The 14,857-nt window shown below is 33.0% G+C and overlaps 1 long non-coding RNA gene across 1 annotated transcript in view; it reads left to right on the top strand.

Moving 5' to 3' along the window:
- Positions 1 to 14,857, top strand: part of LOC118143679 (uncharacterized) — a 34,916-nt gene that overhangs the window by 3,551 nt on the left and 16,508 nt on the right. The window contains exons 4-5 of the long non-coding RNA XR_004727992.3: positions 482 to 617; positions 14,534 to 14,655. This is a non-coding gene — a long non-coding RNA (uncharacterized LOC118143679). The remainder of the gene's footprint in view (positions 1 to 481; positions 618 to 14,533; positions 14,656 to 14,857) is intronic.

The following is a 14,857-nucleotide window of genomic DNA, read 5'->3' as shown; positions in this document are numbered from 1 at the left end:
TGCTTTCATATTATTCTCCTCATAGAGTCAACCATGGTATTGTCATTAAGTCTTTAATATTAACATTACGCTGCTTTGCCTACAATTAATGGGGCATCCATAACTAAGATGGATTGTTAGCAGGAGAAAATGATATATGTTAACTAAATAAAAATAATTGAACAGGATGATTAGCAATGAAAAGTCTTCATTTGGAAGATTTCTCTTTTGTCATGCTGGCTTAAACAAAAGACAGATTGGAGACTACATTATATTGCACAAGTAAAGTTATCCAACATAAACTATTTCTAATATACTTCAATAAAATACCACTTAATGTATAATATAGCATGTAATAAAGATATAACTCAGACACTAAATTTAACGTAATACTGACTGAAAGCAAAAAAGTCAAGATGGAATCTGATGAACTCCAACACAATTGGGCATCAAGGCCTTTAGGCCTCTCTTTTTACTTTGCTTTGGTTTTGTTTTTCTTTAGAAATATGCTCTTTCTCCTGGGACTTGAAGTGAACTCATCCTTATGTAATGCTGGTTTTGCCATACTCATTTCAAGTATTACAGAGGTATCTCATGGTGAAAACCTATGAAGTAACTTGTGGTATAATTAAGTGAAGGTAAGAAAAGAAAGCAGAGACTTGCCATGTATCAGTGCTTGCTTCTTGTAATAAAGCTTTGTTTGTCCACTGCTCTTTTAGGTGTAAGATAGACTGTAGTACAACCTAGAAAAAACAAAACAACAACAAAAAACTAAATTTAAAAATAAAAAATATATTTGGCTTAAAAAAATGATAAATGCTTGAGGTGACAGATACCCCCATTTATCCTGATGTGGTTATTACACATTTATATCTGTGTCAAAATCTTATGTACCCTGTAAATATCTACATATACCTACTGTGAACCCATATACATTTATTTAAAAATTACATGGGCTGAGATTCAATACTCTTCTCAGATTATCCCACTGGTCCTTACTGTGAGAGTCAGTGCTTCCATTCTTCTACCCCACAACTCCAAGGTCGACCACTTCAGGGCAATTAGGTTCAATGAGGCCAGCTCTCAAAACCTTTTTCCAACCTCATGCAAACTTAACAGGGACTCTCCACTGTCCTCTGCCAGACCAACCATATGCCCTCCCATATGGAGGATCAAAACTGCCTTCTTTCTCTGCAGGAGTTTCTTCAATTCTTCAAATAGATTAAGTTTTCTTTATCTCTGTGGAATGTTACTGTGAAAACTAAATCAAATTTGAGATATATATTTAAAAATAAAGAAAGAGAGAAACTTTGGAGACAATTACTTAAAAACATTCATTCTTATTTTACAAATAATCAAATTATAGAAAATAGAGTGAGGATAAGTAACATAATTAATGGGCAAATGACTACATTGTAATTTGTTTGATAATCTGGGTGAATTGTATGTTATTTCCATGAATAAAAAAGTATTGAAAATTTACTACAGATGAAGTTAAAAATGATAACATAAAAATAGTCATAGATAACATTGAAAGAAAGGGTAAACCCTTAATTCTAATATAAGGTAATAGCAGGCCCAATCATATGAACAATTTCTGCCAAACCGTCAAGTAATATGTGATTTTAAAATAGTTTAAATTATACCAGAGAATAGTAAATTCTTCAACTGAACAATCTCCAATTAAATGCAGGCATAATTTTGATCCTAGAAAAATAAAATAACAACTTTCATTATTACCACAACCACCAAAAGATTGTTATATCAGGTAAAAAACATTCTGTACAACTTATCTTAGAACACAGTGAATGTTATAAACGTGGAGCTTGTGATCTTTAGGAGCATTTTATATGCAGTAAATAGTTTACAGGAAGTTAATGTTAGATAAAGAATGCCCAGTTGAACCGGTAATTATTTCCTAGTTTTAATGAATAGGACATGGATGTCAGCTACCAGAATCCATTTGTTAGCTTTTATAAATTATCTGTAATTGAGATTATTAAGGCTGTTAAAGGAAGCAAGGTAAAGAGAATAAATTATACCTGACTTTTAATAGACTCTGCCTGTATTTAAATTAATCTTTTATAATTATGCTAGAAATATCTTTTAAAATTTCAACCTTGTCCATTTGGCTTTAACTGGGCACCAAATTGCCTATAGAACACTTTTTGAATTTCTGTAAATGGTATCAAACTTATACTCCTGATCTACTCTAATGTTTCACTGGATGTGCTATATAAACACACCCTATCAGGGAGGCATTTTTTTTAAAAAAAAAAAAAAAACAAATTAACACCTTAGCTATTTTTCAGTGTTTATTGCCAGACGTTTTACCTCTTAAATTTAATCATTTTACAGTTGTAAAATGATTATAATAGTCTGGGCTTTCTTGCCATAATGAAAATATTTCTCATGTACTTAATGTTCCCTATTTTCTTATCTCTTATATAGTCAGTACAGAGTTCAGGGTTAATGAATCGAAAACTTGAATTTTATCAAGTCAAATAGCTCATCAATTGCATGTTCTCCTTTGACTTCAGTTGTTATAAAAACAAAAAAATAAAATTATAAAATGAAAAGATACACCTTTTTTAAAAAGAGACTATGAGAACCTTATGAGCAACATGGCCATAAATTAAAACCAAAGATTTTTGTGATATGAAAAATATCCTAGAAAAACATAATTTACCAGCTGAAGAAGAAAGGACCATTAGTGTGGTCCTATAGCCATTAGTTAAACTTAATCAGTATTAAAATAAATATTTCCACAAAAGCTCATTGCAACATATCATCTTCAGTTAATTCTCAATTTGAAGGAACACATAATTCAATTTTATGTAAATACTGTTCAATACAATTAAATAGAAAATATAGCAAGTTTTTCAAGTTTTTTTTTGCCTTGATTTCAAATCTAGAAAGGACCAGTGTAAAAAAGTTATTCTTACACAGAAAAGTTACCCTACTCAAATATGTAGACAGAAACTCTCTTTCCTCTAGAAAAATAAATAAATAAAAAGGCAAAATGAATCACACAACATATCAAAAAAAATAATGGAAATGACATGACATGACTAATAGGAATGATTTAACAATAGAAAACCCATTTATTATATTAATTTATTATATTCCATTACAACTAAATAAAAATGAAAAATCACATGAGCTTCCTAATAGATGCAGAAGACATCTAGGATAATATCTATAGATGATTGAAACAAATGCAAACTTTTAGAGAAATAATAAAAAGGCATTTGTTTAAAGGTAATCTAATTAAAAGGGTGAAAATAAACACCAAATAACGTAGTCAACTGTGAAACAATGAAAGCATTTCCTTTTAAGAAAAAATAAGGAAATGATGGCCACTATCCCCATTTCTATTCAATGTTTGTAATGAAAGTTGTAGCTATCCACAATAAGATAAGAAAACAGGTAAAAAAATAATAATGAGAAAAGGGGAAAAGAAATCTCATTATTTAAGGAGTACATCATTATGTACGTAAAAGTCAAGAAATAATATTAATGAATTATTAGAATTTATATCAGATACTAAATTAATGTCTGACAGAGCCAATTGTCATTTTGTAAGTCTGAAACAGTACAAAAATAAAAAAGAATACTATTTATGTTGGCCTCAAATATATGCATTAGTTGGATATTTAGCATATGCACATTGTGCATTGCAGATGACTGGGAACAAGATTTTTCAATAAATGTTGCTGAGACAATTAGCTCCCTATTTGAAAACAAAGATGAGAGAGTATAAAAAAGTAAAGGACAAAATAGAGAAAAAAAGAGAAAGAGATAAAACAGAAGGAAGTAAAGGGGAAAAAGTAAAATAGATAAAAAATGAAAAAATCTAAATGAAGTTGGATCTCAATATCACACAAAATCAAAAACCAATTCCATGTGAACTGAAAACAAAAATGTGAAATGCAAATTATAAAGCTTTTTTTGTAGCAGACATTCTTCCAACCATTTTCCAAAGATATTAAATGTTATTGGGTTTCTGCCAACTTCCAACTGCCAGTTGGAAGGGTCTTTTCCAGAACTGTAGAAGTCAGTACTTCTTGTGCACCTGTAACAGGCTGTAAGTGCTGGACAACACCAAGCATCAACATGCACCACTGATTCTCAACAGTTGATATGTAAATGCTGAGGCTTCTACCCCCCTTGTGTGGAATAATACAGATATATTTATTTTGTACCATAACCTGCCAGGGTTAAGCTCTTGTTCCGCCATAGAAGCTGGCTCAATAATATGCATATTGGCTGCTTTTTATTTCCTTTGATTTCTCCACTTTCCTACTGATTTACCCTGCATCTCTCAAACAAACTGCTTTCACTCAAATCCTTGGCTCATGATCCTCTTCCAGAGGCACCTACCTTAAGAATGTTGGTGCCAAAAGAGTTCCTAGGAAACAGATAATCTGGATGAAATTCTGGAATTGGCTAATTGCCTGGAAAGTAACAACATAAATCTAATTGCTTGGGATAAGTGAGATATCATATAACTCTTGGTATGCTACAGCATAATGATGACTGTCTTTTTTTTTTTTTTTTACAGATATGTCAGTTAGCTTGATTTAATCATTCCACAATGTAAACATTTACCAAAACATCACATGTGGCCCCATAAATATATACTCTTCTTTTTGTCAATTAAAAATGCATATTAAAAAAGGGAAGAGGCATATCACAGGATTGAAGAAAGACTTGGCTCTTGGATGTAATCAATGGCTGATATAATAAATCACTTCAGAAACTTTAGAAAGAAAAAAAGAGTGCAGCTAAGGAGTACAGTTAAAATTAATTGAAATATGCAAAGGACATGCTAATTTGAAAGCACTACCTACACATTTTCAAAGACACTGTACACAGATACATAGATATATTAATAATATAACTTTGAATACATATGATGGTTATCACATTCTGTTACACAATGTAAAACTTACTTATTTTATTCATCTATGTTTCTACTTTCCTAAACATCTACATTTCTTTTTTTACTTTTTATTTATTATACTTTAAGTTCTGGGGTACATGTGTAGAACATGCAGGTTTGTTACATAGGTATACACAAACCATGGTGGTTTGCTCCAATTATCACCCCGTCATCTACACGTGGAAAGTTAGAAAGACATACAAGAAGAAAAGCATGAATTGACTTATTCAATCTCTCTAGGATCATAAAGATATGATGGTAATGATAACTGTGAGATCTATGAAGCTGGATAGTTGTTATAAAGTGTCCTCAATATTCTCAATAAAGAAAATGGAATACTTAAATCAACTGATTACGAACTCAGGGCATGGTGTGAAAATTAATATTTCTCTATAACAGTACTTAAAGTGACATTCATCTGCTGCAATTTTATGTCAGGATTGTAAGAGTAATCAAATTGCAGAAAAGGCTTTACTATCCCAGAAAGTTTTCTGTGCCAGAATCAGGACCCTAATATAGTGACAACAGATAATAGCATGCCTAAGTGGATATGCTAGAGAACTTTGAACATCTAGAGTTCCTTGGTCTCTTGAGACACTCAGATTTGACTTTTCTCCATGACAAAAGGAGAAAAAGCTTCACGTTCCTGAAAAACATTCCAAAGCCACACTTTCCTGAAACACACTAAGAGATCACTTCACGTGAATGCTCAACGACATGATTTTCCACTGATTTTTATGACTTTCAATCCAATAGGAATTGGATTCACCTAACCAAATTGGACAAGTACTACTCATTTTTTAGAAAGAAATTAATTAACCACCAGAAGTGCTCTTGGACGTAAGATGTCATGAGCACACCAGTAAACATGCTCAGGAATATTTTGAGGCTGGTAGGTTGCAAGGAGAGGGCACTGTGAAATAAGGTATGGTGAATATTTGCTGATTATAAGGAGGAAACTTTCTTATTTCTTATTTCTCAGGGGTTAACAGCCTTACAAAGACATCTACAACCATTAATTATATGATTATGGGATATCTTCTCGTAGCTTGAAAGTGCAATAGGCCATAGTAAATGAGATGTCTATGCTAGAAATGCATTGGCAGGATGCTGAGAAAGAGTTTAATGAGCACAAAGATGTGCTTGTGCTAACGTAGATTATTATTTAAGATGAGGGAGCCTGATGACTCACTATGTGCCATGGGAGGACTCAGCAAATGTTTCCTTCCCTATAGAATATAAGAAATGTACTATTGAAAGTACTGCCAGTATCATGAAAAATCTCAGAGACAAATGGTCATTGTAGGCAATAGTTGATGAGAAGAAAAGCTGCTATTGAACTGAGTTCCCAAGTGTTATTTCGTATGCTAGGATTATATATATGTAAATGTGAGAGAAAACTAGATTGCTGTTGGCCAAAAAGCCCATTCAGGGGTAACAATAAAAGAAACTGGTAAGGGGGAAAACTTCTTGGTGATCACAGTTTCAAGAAGCTTACTTGGGAATTTCTTTATTTGGAGGAAGTTAAGGCTTGAGGTAAGGATGTACACTGAGTTCTGAGGCTATTTTCTCAGAAACCTTAAAGTTTCAGAGTTAGAAGATCAATTACATGGTCTCATAGTAGTGAACAAAATGTGAGAATCTTTCTTTTTCAGACCAAAGTCCACCAGAGGTCATTCCTGCAGATGAAGCATTTACATTAGATATTTTATCAGTTGCTAACTTCTCCCCTTGGCTCTCCAATATGTTCATGAATGCGGGAGGCATAAAGATGTGGAAATGCATGGCCTGACATACAGCACAACACTCTTATCCAGCCATTACCACCATTGATCTTTCCATAGCGGAGAGAAACATTTAGATCTTGAAATGGTACCATTTGTTAGCCAAACAATCTGACATACGGTGACAGGTGAGTGATAAAGGATTCTTTTCCATAATGAAAGAGTCAACAGTCTGTCTTTACTGAGATTTATATATAGATGATATATGAGTAAATATCAGATCTTGCATAATCTCACCTCAAAACAAGGAACCGTTTTATGACAAAATAGGAGAAACAAAACAAAACCTCTCATGGCAGTTTCTGTACATTCATTGTAATCAACACACACACACACACACACACAGAAAGAGACACACAGAGAGAGAGAGAGAGAGAGAGAGAGAGAGAGAGAGAGAGAGAGAGAGAGAGAGAGAGAGAAAGAGACAGAGAGACAGAGATTGAGACAGAGTTAGGTTGAGATTAAATTGCCCTGGTGTTATTGTGTTATTGTAGATTCTGTCAAAAAAAAAACCTCTTGGAAGAGCAAGGTTGCTCCAGAGAAAACAAAAACAAAACAAACTATAATCCTCAAGTATCTAGAGGCTGTGGAAGAAATGATAATTATCAAACTAAAAATATGTACTAGCTGATTCAAGTAAACTGTAGGTCAGTGATGTACCTAGCATATTTTTGACACTTAGATCATATTTAAAATTTGTCTATATATAAAAAAATTGTTTTCAGTAAATTCATGAAATCATTATCAAATTATAATGTCCAGAAAGTTTAAATGCAGCCAGTGAAAATTTGTGTTTATCAAATTTCATGTAAGTATATTTACCAAAATATTAGACTGCTTATATAAAAATATTAAAATATATCACCAAATAAAATAAATATTATAGTACAGAAAGTGAAAATGAGATAGACTCATACATTTTAAATACATTAATATATTTTTAAAATATCTACTTACTGATTTGTAATCGATAGTAAATAAGGACATCATAGTTTTTTATCTTTAACTTCTATAAATTAATTTATGAAAATGTGTCTTCTTAGCATGTTATGTTAAACAAAATATATATTCACATGTGTTCATTTATCTTCACTCATGATTAATCCAAAACACTTTTTCTTTATTATTTACATTCTCAAATGTTGTCTTTCACTTGAATACAGATATGCAAACAGTTAAGAAAAGTCTAAATAATCAGGATGAATTTGGCTGATCCTAAAATTAGGATTTAAAACCAACAATAATAACAATTCTATAAATTGCAATATTGTTCCATTCAGCTTCCAAATGTTTCTTTCATAAAAAAATAATAAAAAATAAATACTCCCAGTAGGCAGAAGAATGCCAAAATTATAAAAGAATGCCAAAATTATAAAAACATATTTACAGTCACAATAGTATTACTTTAATTTTGAATGTACTATGTAAACACAGTCCCACAGAGGTAGAAGACAGAAACTGTACAAAGCAAGACCTTGAGTAATTTCTTTTTTAAATAATATCCACTTTTATTTTAGATTTAAGGGCTACATATGCAGGTTTGTTACACTGGTATATTATGTGATGGGTTTGGAGTAGATAATCTCATTATCAGGTGGTGAGTATAGTAGCACAGAGGTAGTTTTTCACTACAACCCCCGTCTTGCCCTCTCCTCCCTCAAGTAGTCCCTGTGTCTATGTTTCCATCTCTAGGTCCATGTACACTCAGTTTAATTCCCATTTCTAAGTGAAAACATGAGGTATTTGGTTTTCTGTTCTTCAATTAATTAATTTAGGATTATGACCTCCAGTGGCATCCATGTTGCTGAAAAGGACATGACTTCATGCTTTTTATGGGGCTGCATAGTATTCCAAGGAGTATATGTACCATATTTTCTTAATTCTACCCACCACTAATGGGCCTCTAGCTTGATTCCATGTCTTTGCTATTGTGAATAGTGCTGGGATGAACATCAAAGTGCATTTGTCTTTTTGGGAGAATGCTTTATGTTCCGATGGGTATAAATACAGTAAAGGAATTGTAGGGTCGGATAGTAGCCCTCTTTTAAGATCTTTGGGAAATCTCCAAACTGCTTTTCAAAAAGGGTGAACTAATTTTGTATTCCCACTAATGGTCTATAAGTGTTTATTTTCTCTGCATCCTCACCAGCATCTATTGTTTTTTGACCTTTAATAGCCATTCTGATAGATTTGAGATTATATCTTATTATGGTTTTGATTTGTGTTTTTAATGAGATTATTTGTGTTTTGCTTGTTGACTTAAGTTCCAAATAGAGCCTGGATATTAGACCTTTGTCAGATGCATAGTTTGTGAAAATGCTCTCCCATTCTGTAGATTATCTGTTTATTCTGTTGATCAGTGTTGTGTTTTGGCTGTGCCCAGGCTCTTTAGTTTAATTAGGTACCTCTTGTCAATTTTTATTTTTGTTGCAGTTTCTCAGGGACTTAACCAAGAAATCTTTCCCAAGGCCAAAATCAAGAAAGGTATTGCCTAAGTTTTCTTCTAAGATTTTTATAGTTTGAGGTCCTACATGTAATTTCTTATTCTGGCTTAAGTTGACTTTTGTGTATAGTGAAAGGTAGGAAGTCCAGTTTCTTTCTTTTGCTGCCTATCCAGCCATCCCAGCACCGTTTATCAATAGGGAGCGCTTTCCCCATTTGTTATTTTTGTTGACTTTGTTAACCATTAGAGAGTTGTAGCTGTGTAGCTTTATTTCTCTGTTCTCTATTCTGTTAAACTTATCTTTGTTTTTGTACCAGCACCATGATGTTATTGGTTACTTTAGCCTTATAGTTCAGTTCAGGTCAGTATAGTTCAAAGTCAGGTAATGTGATGGTTCTGGCTTTGTTCTTTTTCCTTAGGATTTCCTTAGCTATTTGGGCTCTGTTTTGGTTCCATAAGAATTTTAGAGTATGTTTTCCCAGTTCTGTGAGAAATGAGGTTGACAGTTTAATAAGAAAAGCACTGAATCTATAGATTGCTTTGGGCATATGGCCATTTTAACATTGTTTCACAATCCATGAGAATAGATGATTTTTCCATTTATTTGTGTCATCTATGATCTCCTTCAGAAGTGTTTTGTAGTTCTCCTTTTAGAGATCTTTCACTTCCTGGATTAGCTGTATTCCTGGGTATTTCATTTTCATTTTCTTTGTGGCTACTGAGAACTATGTTCTTGACTTGATTCACAGCTTGAATGCTATTGTTGTATAAAAACACTTATAATTGTGTTTTGATTTTGTATTCTGAAACTTTACTGAAGTTGTTTATAAATTCTAGGAGCTTTTTGCTGGAGTCTTTAGGGATGTCTAGATATAGAATCATATCATCAATCAAGAGAGATAGTTTAACTTCTTCTCAGATTTGGATATACTTTTTTTCTTTCTCTGGCCTGATTATTCTGGCTGGGACTTCCAGTACTATGTTGAATCAGAGTGGTGAGCATGGGAACTTCTCTTGTTACAGTTCTCAAGGAGAATGTTTCCAGCTATTGCTCATTCAGTATCATGTTGGCTGTTAGATAATCATAGATGCCCCTTATTATTTTGAGATATGTTCCTTAAGTGCCTATTCTGTTGAGGGTTTTTATTGTATAGGTATCAAATTTTATCGAAAGCCTTTTCTGTCTCTATTGAGATGATCACATGGATTTTTATTTTAATTCAGCTTTTATGATAAATCACATTTATTGATTTGCATATGGTTTAATAGCCTTGCTTGCCAAGAATAAAGTCTACTTGATCATAATATATTAATTATTTTATTTGCTGGTGAATTCAATTTGTAGTATTTTGTTGAGGATTTTTGAGCCTATATTCATCAGGGATATTGGACTTAAGTTTACTTTTTTCCTTGTGTAACTGCTATATTTTGTTTTCAGAATGATTCTGGCTTTATAGAATGAGTTCAGGAGGAGTCCCCTCTTTCTTGATTTTTTGAATCGTTTCAGTAGTATTCACACGAGTTCTCCTTTGTACGTCTGGTAGAATGTGGCTATGAATTCATCTGGCTCAGCTTTTGTTAATTCATAAGTTTGTTTATTCCTTATTCGATTTCAGAACTTGCTGTTGGTCAGTTCAGGTTTTCATTTTCTTTCTGTTCAATTTGGGGAGGTTTTGTGTTTTGCGAAATTTATCTGTTTCCTCTAGATTTTTAAATTTGTGTGCATAGAGGTATTCATAATAGTCTTTGAAAATATTTAGTGTTTCTGTGACATTGAGTATAATGTCATCTTTGTCATTGCTGATTGTACTTATTTGTGTCTTCTCCTTTTATTTCTTTGTTACTCTTTTTAGCAGTCTATCATTTGTATTTATTTTTCAAACAACCGACTCTTGATTTCACTTATCTTTTGTATGGAGTTTTATGTCTCAAATTTCATTCACTTCTTCTCTGATTTTAGTCATACGTTTTCTTCTGCTAGCTTTAGAGTTGGTTTGTTCTTTTTTTTCTAGTTCCTCAAGGTGCAATATTAGATTGTGTATTTGAGATCTTTCTAACTCTTGATAAGGGCATTTTATACTGCATACTTTTGTTTTAATGTTGCCTTTGCTGCATCCCAAAATTTTGGTAAGTTGTGTTTTGATTTTTATTAATTTCAAAGGATATTTTGATTTGGTGCTTAATTTAATTGTTTACATGGGTTATTCAGAAGCAAGTTGTGTAATTCCCATGTATTTATATAGTATTGAGTTATCTTGATATTGATTTTTATTTTTATTGCACTGTGGTCTGAAACTGTGCTTGGTATGATGTTGATATTTTTGAATTTATTAAGACTTGCTTGTAACAAAACGTGTGGCCAATCTTAGAAAATGTTTTGTGCAGATGAGAAGAATTATATGGTAGTTGTTGAATGGAGTGTTCTGTAGATTTCTATTAGGTCCAATTGACTTGAGTACCAAGTTTATGTCTAGATTATTTTTGGATAATTTTGTGCCTTGATAATTTATCCAATGCTATGTATACTATGAGTATTGATGTCTCTCACTGTTATGGTGTGGTTGTCTAGATATTTGGATAGCTCAAGCAGGGCTGGTTTTATAAATATGAGTGTTCCAATGTTGGGTGCATATATGTTTAAAATAGTTAAGTCTTGTTGAATTGAAACCCTCATTATTATGTAATGCCTTTCTTTGTCCTTCTTATTTTTTATTGGTTTAATGTCTGTTTTACCTGACAAGAATAACAACTTCTGTTCTTTTTCTTTTGTGTTTGCATAGTAGATCATTCTCCATTTATTTTGAGACTCTGGGTGTTGTTACATGTGAGATGGGTCTCTCGAAGACAGCAGAAAGTTGGATCTAGTCTTTTTATCCAGTTTGCCACTTTATTCCTTTTAAGTGGTGTATTTGCCTATTTATATTCAGGGTTAGTATTGATATGTGAGATTTTGTTCCCGTCATTTTGTTGTTAGTTTGTCATTTTGAAGATTTGATTGAGAAGTTTCTTTGCAGAGTCTGAGGGCTATGTGTTAGAGAGTTTGTTTGTGGTAACAGGTTTTTCTTTTGTTTCCATATTTAATACTCCCTACAAACCTCTTATAAAGTATGTTTGGTTGTAATTAATTCCCTTAGCATTTGCTTGTCTAAGAAGGATTTTATTTCTTCTTTGTTTTGAAGCTTTATTCAATGGGATATGAAATGCTTGGCTGGAATTTATTTTCTTTAAGAAAACTGAAAATAGGCTCCTAATCTCTTCTGTTCATAAGGTTTCTGCTGAGAGGTCTGTTGCTGGCCTGATTTCTCCTTATATAAGAAGGAGCTGCCTTTAAGTTGATTTCTTTCAAGATGATCCTGGTGAATCTAATGATTGTATGCCTTAGGAATGGTTGCCTTTGAGAGTATCTCACAGGAATTCTCTGCATTTTTTGAATTTACATGGCAACTTCTTTAGTGAGATTGGGGAAATTTTCAAAGACTATGTCCTCAAGTGTGTTAAATGTGTTTTCCAAACTATGCTCTGTCTTTCTCTAACAGGAATGCCATTGAGTCATAGATTTGATATCTCTCTATAATCTCACATTTGTTGGAAGTTGTGTTTCTTTTTCTTAAATATTATTATGTTTTTTTTTTTGTCTGACTGAGTTGATTCAAATTATTGGTCTTAGAACTCTGAGAAAATTTTCTTAGCTTGGGCTAGTCTGCTATTAATACCTCTTACTTAATTATAAATGTTTTGTAATGAACTTTTCAGTTCCAGAAATTTAGTTGAACTTTTTTTCAAATAGCTGTTTCATTTTGTAGCTTTTAGATCCGTTTACTATATTCTGTGGACTTTTTGGATTCAGTTTTGACTTTCTCCTGAATATTTATGAGTTTTCTTGACATCCATATTCAGAATTCTATGTCTCTCATTTCAATCATTTCACTCAGTTCAAGAACCATTGTTTGGGAACTCCTGGGCTCATTAGGGTGTAATGAGCCATTCTGGCTTTTAGAGTTACCAAATCCTTGCAATGGTTCTTGTATATGTATATGGGCTGGTGTTCTTCTAACCTTTGAGTTGCTGTCCTTTGAATGGCACTTTTAGCTATTATAACCTTTTTTTCTCAAAAGGAATGCAAGTGTCTGAGTCTTTGTGACTGGGTGATTGTATAATTGGGAGTACTCAAAATTACAATACTGTATAAATTATAATATTTATTAATGTAAAAATAATACAATTCTGCATTGAAAATTTTATATATATAATTAAAATTCAACAGTGGCAACAGCAATTGTTCGGAATGTAGATTAACTCAGCAGCAACCTTACAAGCCAGGAGAGATTTGGAATCTGTTTCACTATTCTTAAAAAAAAAAAAAAAAGAAATTTTATCCAAGAGTTTCCTACCATGCTAAACCAAGCTTCAAAAATCAAATATTTTACAGACAAGCATGTGCTAAAGGAATTTGGCACCATGAATCCAGCTTTACAAGAGATCCTTGATGCAGTTTTAAGCATGGAAACAAAACAAAGATACCTACTATCACAAAAACACACATAAATATATAGACTGCCAACTCTATAATGCAACCACAAACTAGAAACTACAAAGCAAACAGGAAACGACTTCATAGTAGAACCAAATCACAGATATCAATTTTAAACTTGAATGTAAATGGCTCAAACTCCCCACATAAAGGCACAGAGTGGCAAGTTGCATAAAAAAATAAGACTGTCTGCTGTCTCATATATAACCACATACCTAGGCTCAAAATAAAGGGTTAGAACAAGATCTACCATGCAAATGCAAAACAAAAGACAGCAGTAGCTACTATACTTATTTCAGACAAAACAGACTTTAAACCGAAAATGATCAAAAAGGACAAAGAAGAGCATTGTGTAATGATAAAGGGCTGAATCCATAAGAAGACTTAGTATATAAGCACCCTAAATATATATGCACCCAGCATTGAACATCAAGATTTACAAAACAAATATTTTTCTATATACAAAATGACATAGACAACGACATAATAAAAAGAGAGGAGTTGAACACTGTAATCCCAGCACTTTAGCAGGCTGAGGCAGTGGATCACCTGAGGTCGGGAGGTAGACACCAGCCTGACCAACATGGAGAAACCCAGTCTGTACTAAAAATACAAAATTAGCTGGGCATGGTGGTGCATGCCTGTGATCCAAGCTACTCAGGAGGCTGAGGCAAGAGAATACCTTGAACCTGGGAGGCGGAAGTTGCTGTGAGCTGAGATCACGCCATGCAGTCCAGCCTGGGCAACAACAGCAAAACTCCAGATCAAACAAAAGAAAAAAGCAAAGAAAAGAAAATAGTAAAAACAGAATGTATTAAGTTATTCTTTTTTTCTTTTCTTTTTTTTTTGAGATGGAGTCTCACTCTGTCGCCCAGGCTAGAGTTCAGTGGTGTGATCTTGGCTCACTGCAACCTTCACCTCCCAGTATCAAGCAATTCTTCTGCATCAGTTTTCTGAGAAGCTGAGACAACAGGTGCGTGCTACCATGCTCAGCTAATTTTTGTATTTTTAGTAGAGATGGGATTTCACTATGTTGACCATGTTGGTCTTGAACTCCTAACCTCAAGTGATCTGCCTACCTTAGCCTCCCAAAGTATTGGGATTACAGGCATGAGCTACCGTGCCCAGCCTATGCTGAGTTATTCATAATAGTAAAACCTTAAAAACCTAAGGTG

The sequence above is a fragment of the Callithrix jacchus genome, chromosome 11 (assembly GCF_049354715.1).
Source record: "Callithrix jacchus isolate 240 chromosome 11, calJac240_pri, whole genome shotgun sequence".
Lineage (NCBI taxonomy): Eukaryota > Metazoa > Chordata > Mammalia > Primates > Cebidae > Callithrix > Callithrix jacchus.
The sequence above is the reverse complement of the archived record's forward strand: the minus strand, read 5'-3'. Positions and strand labels throughout refer to the sequence as shown.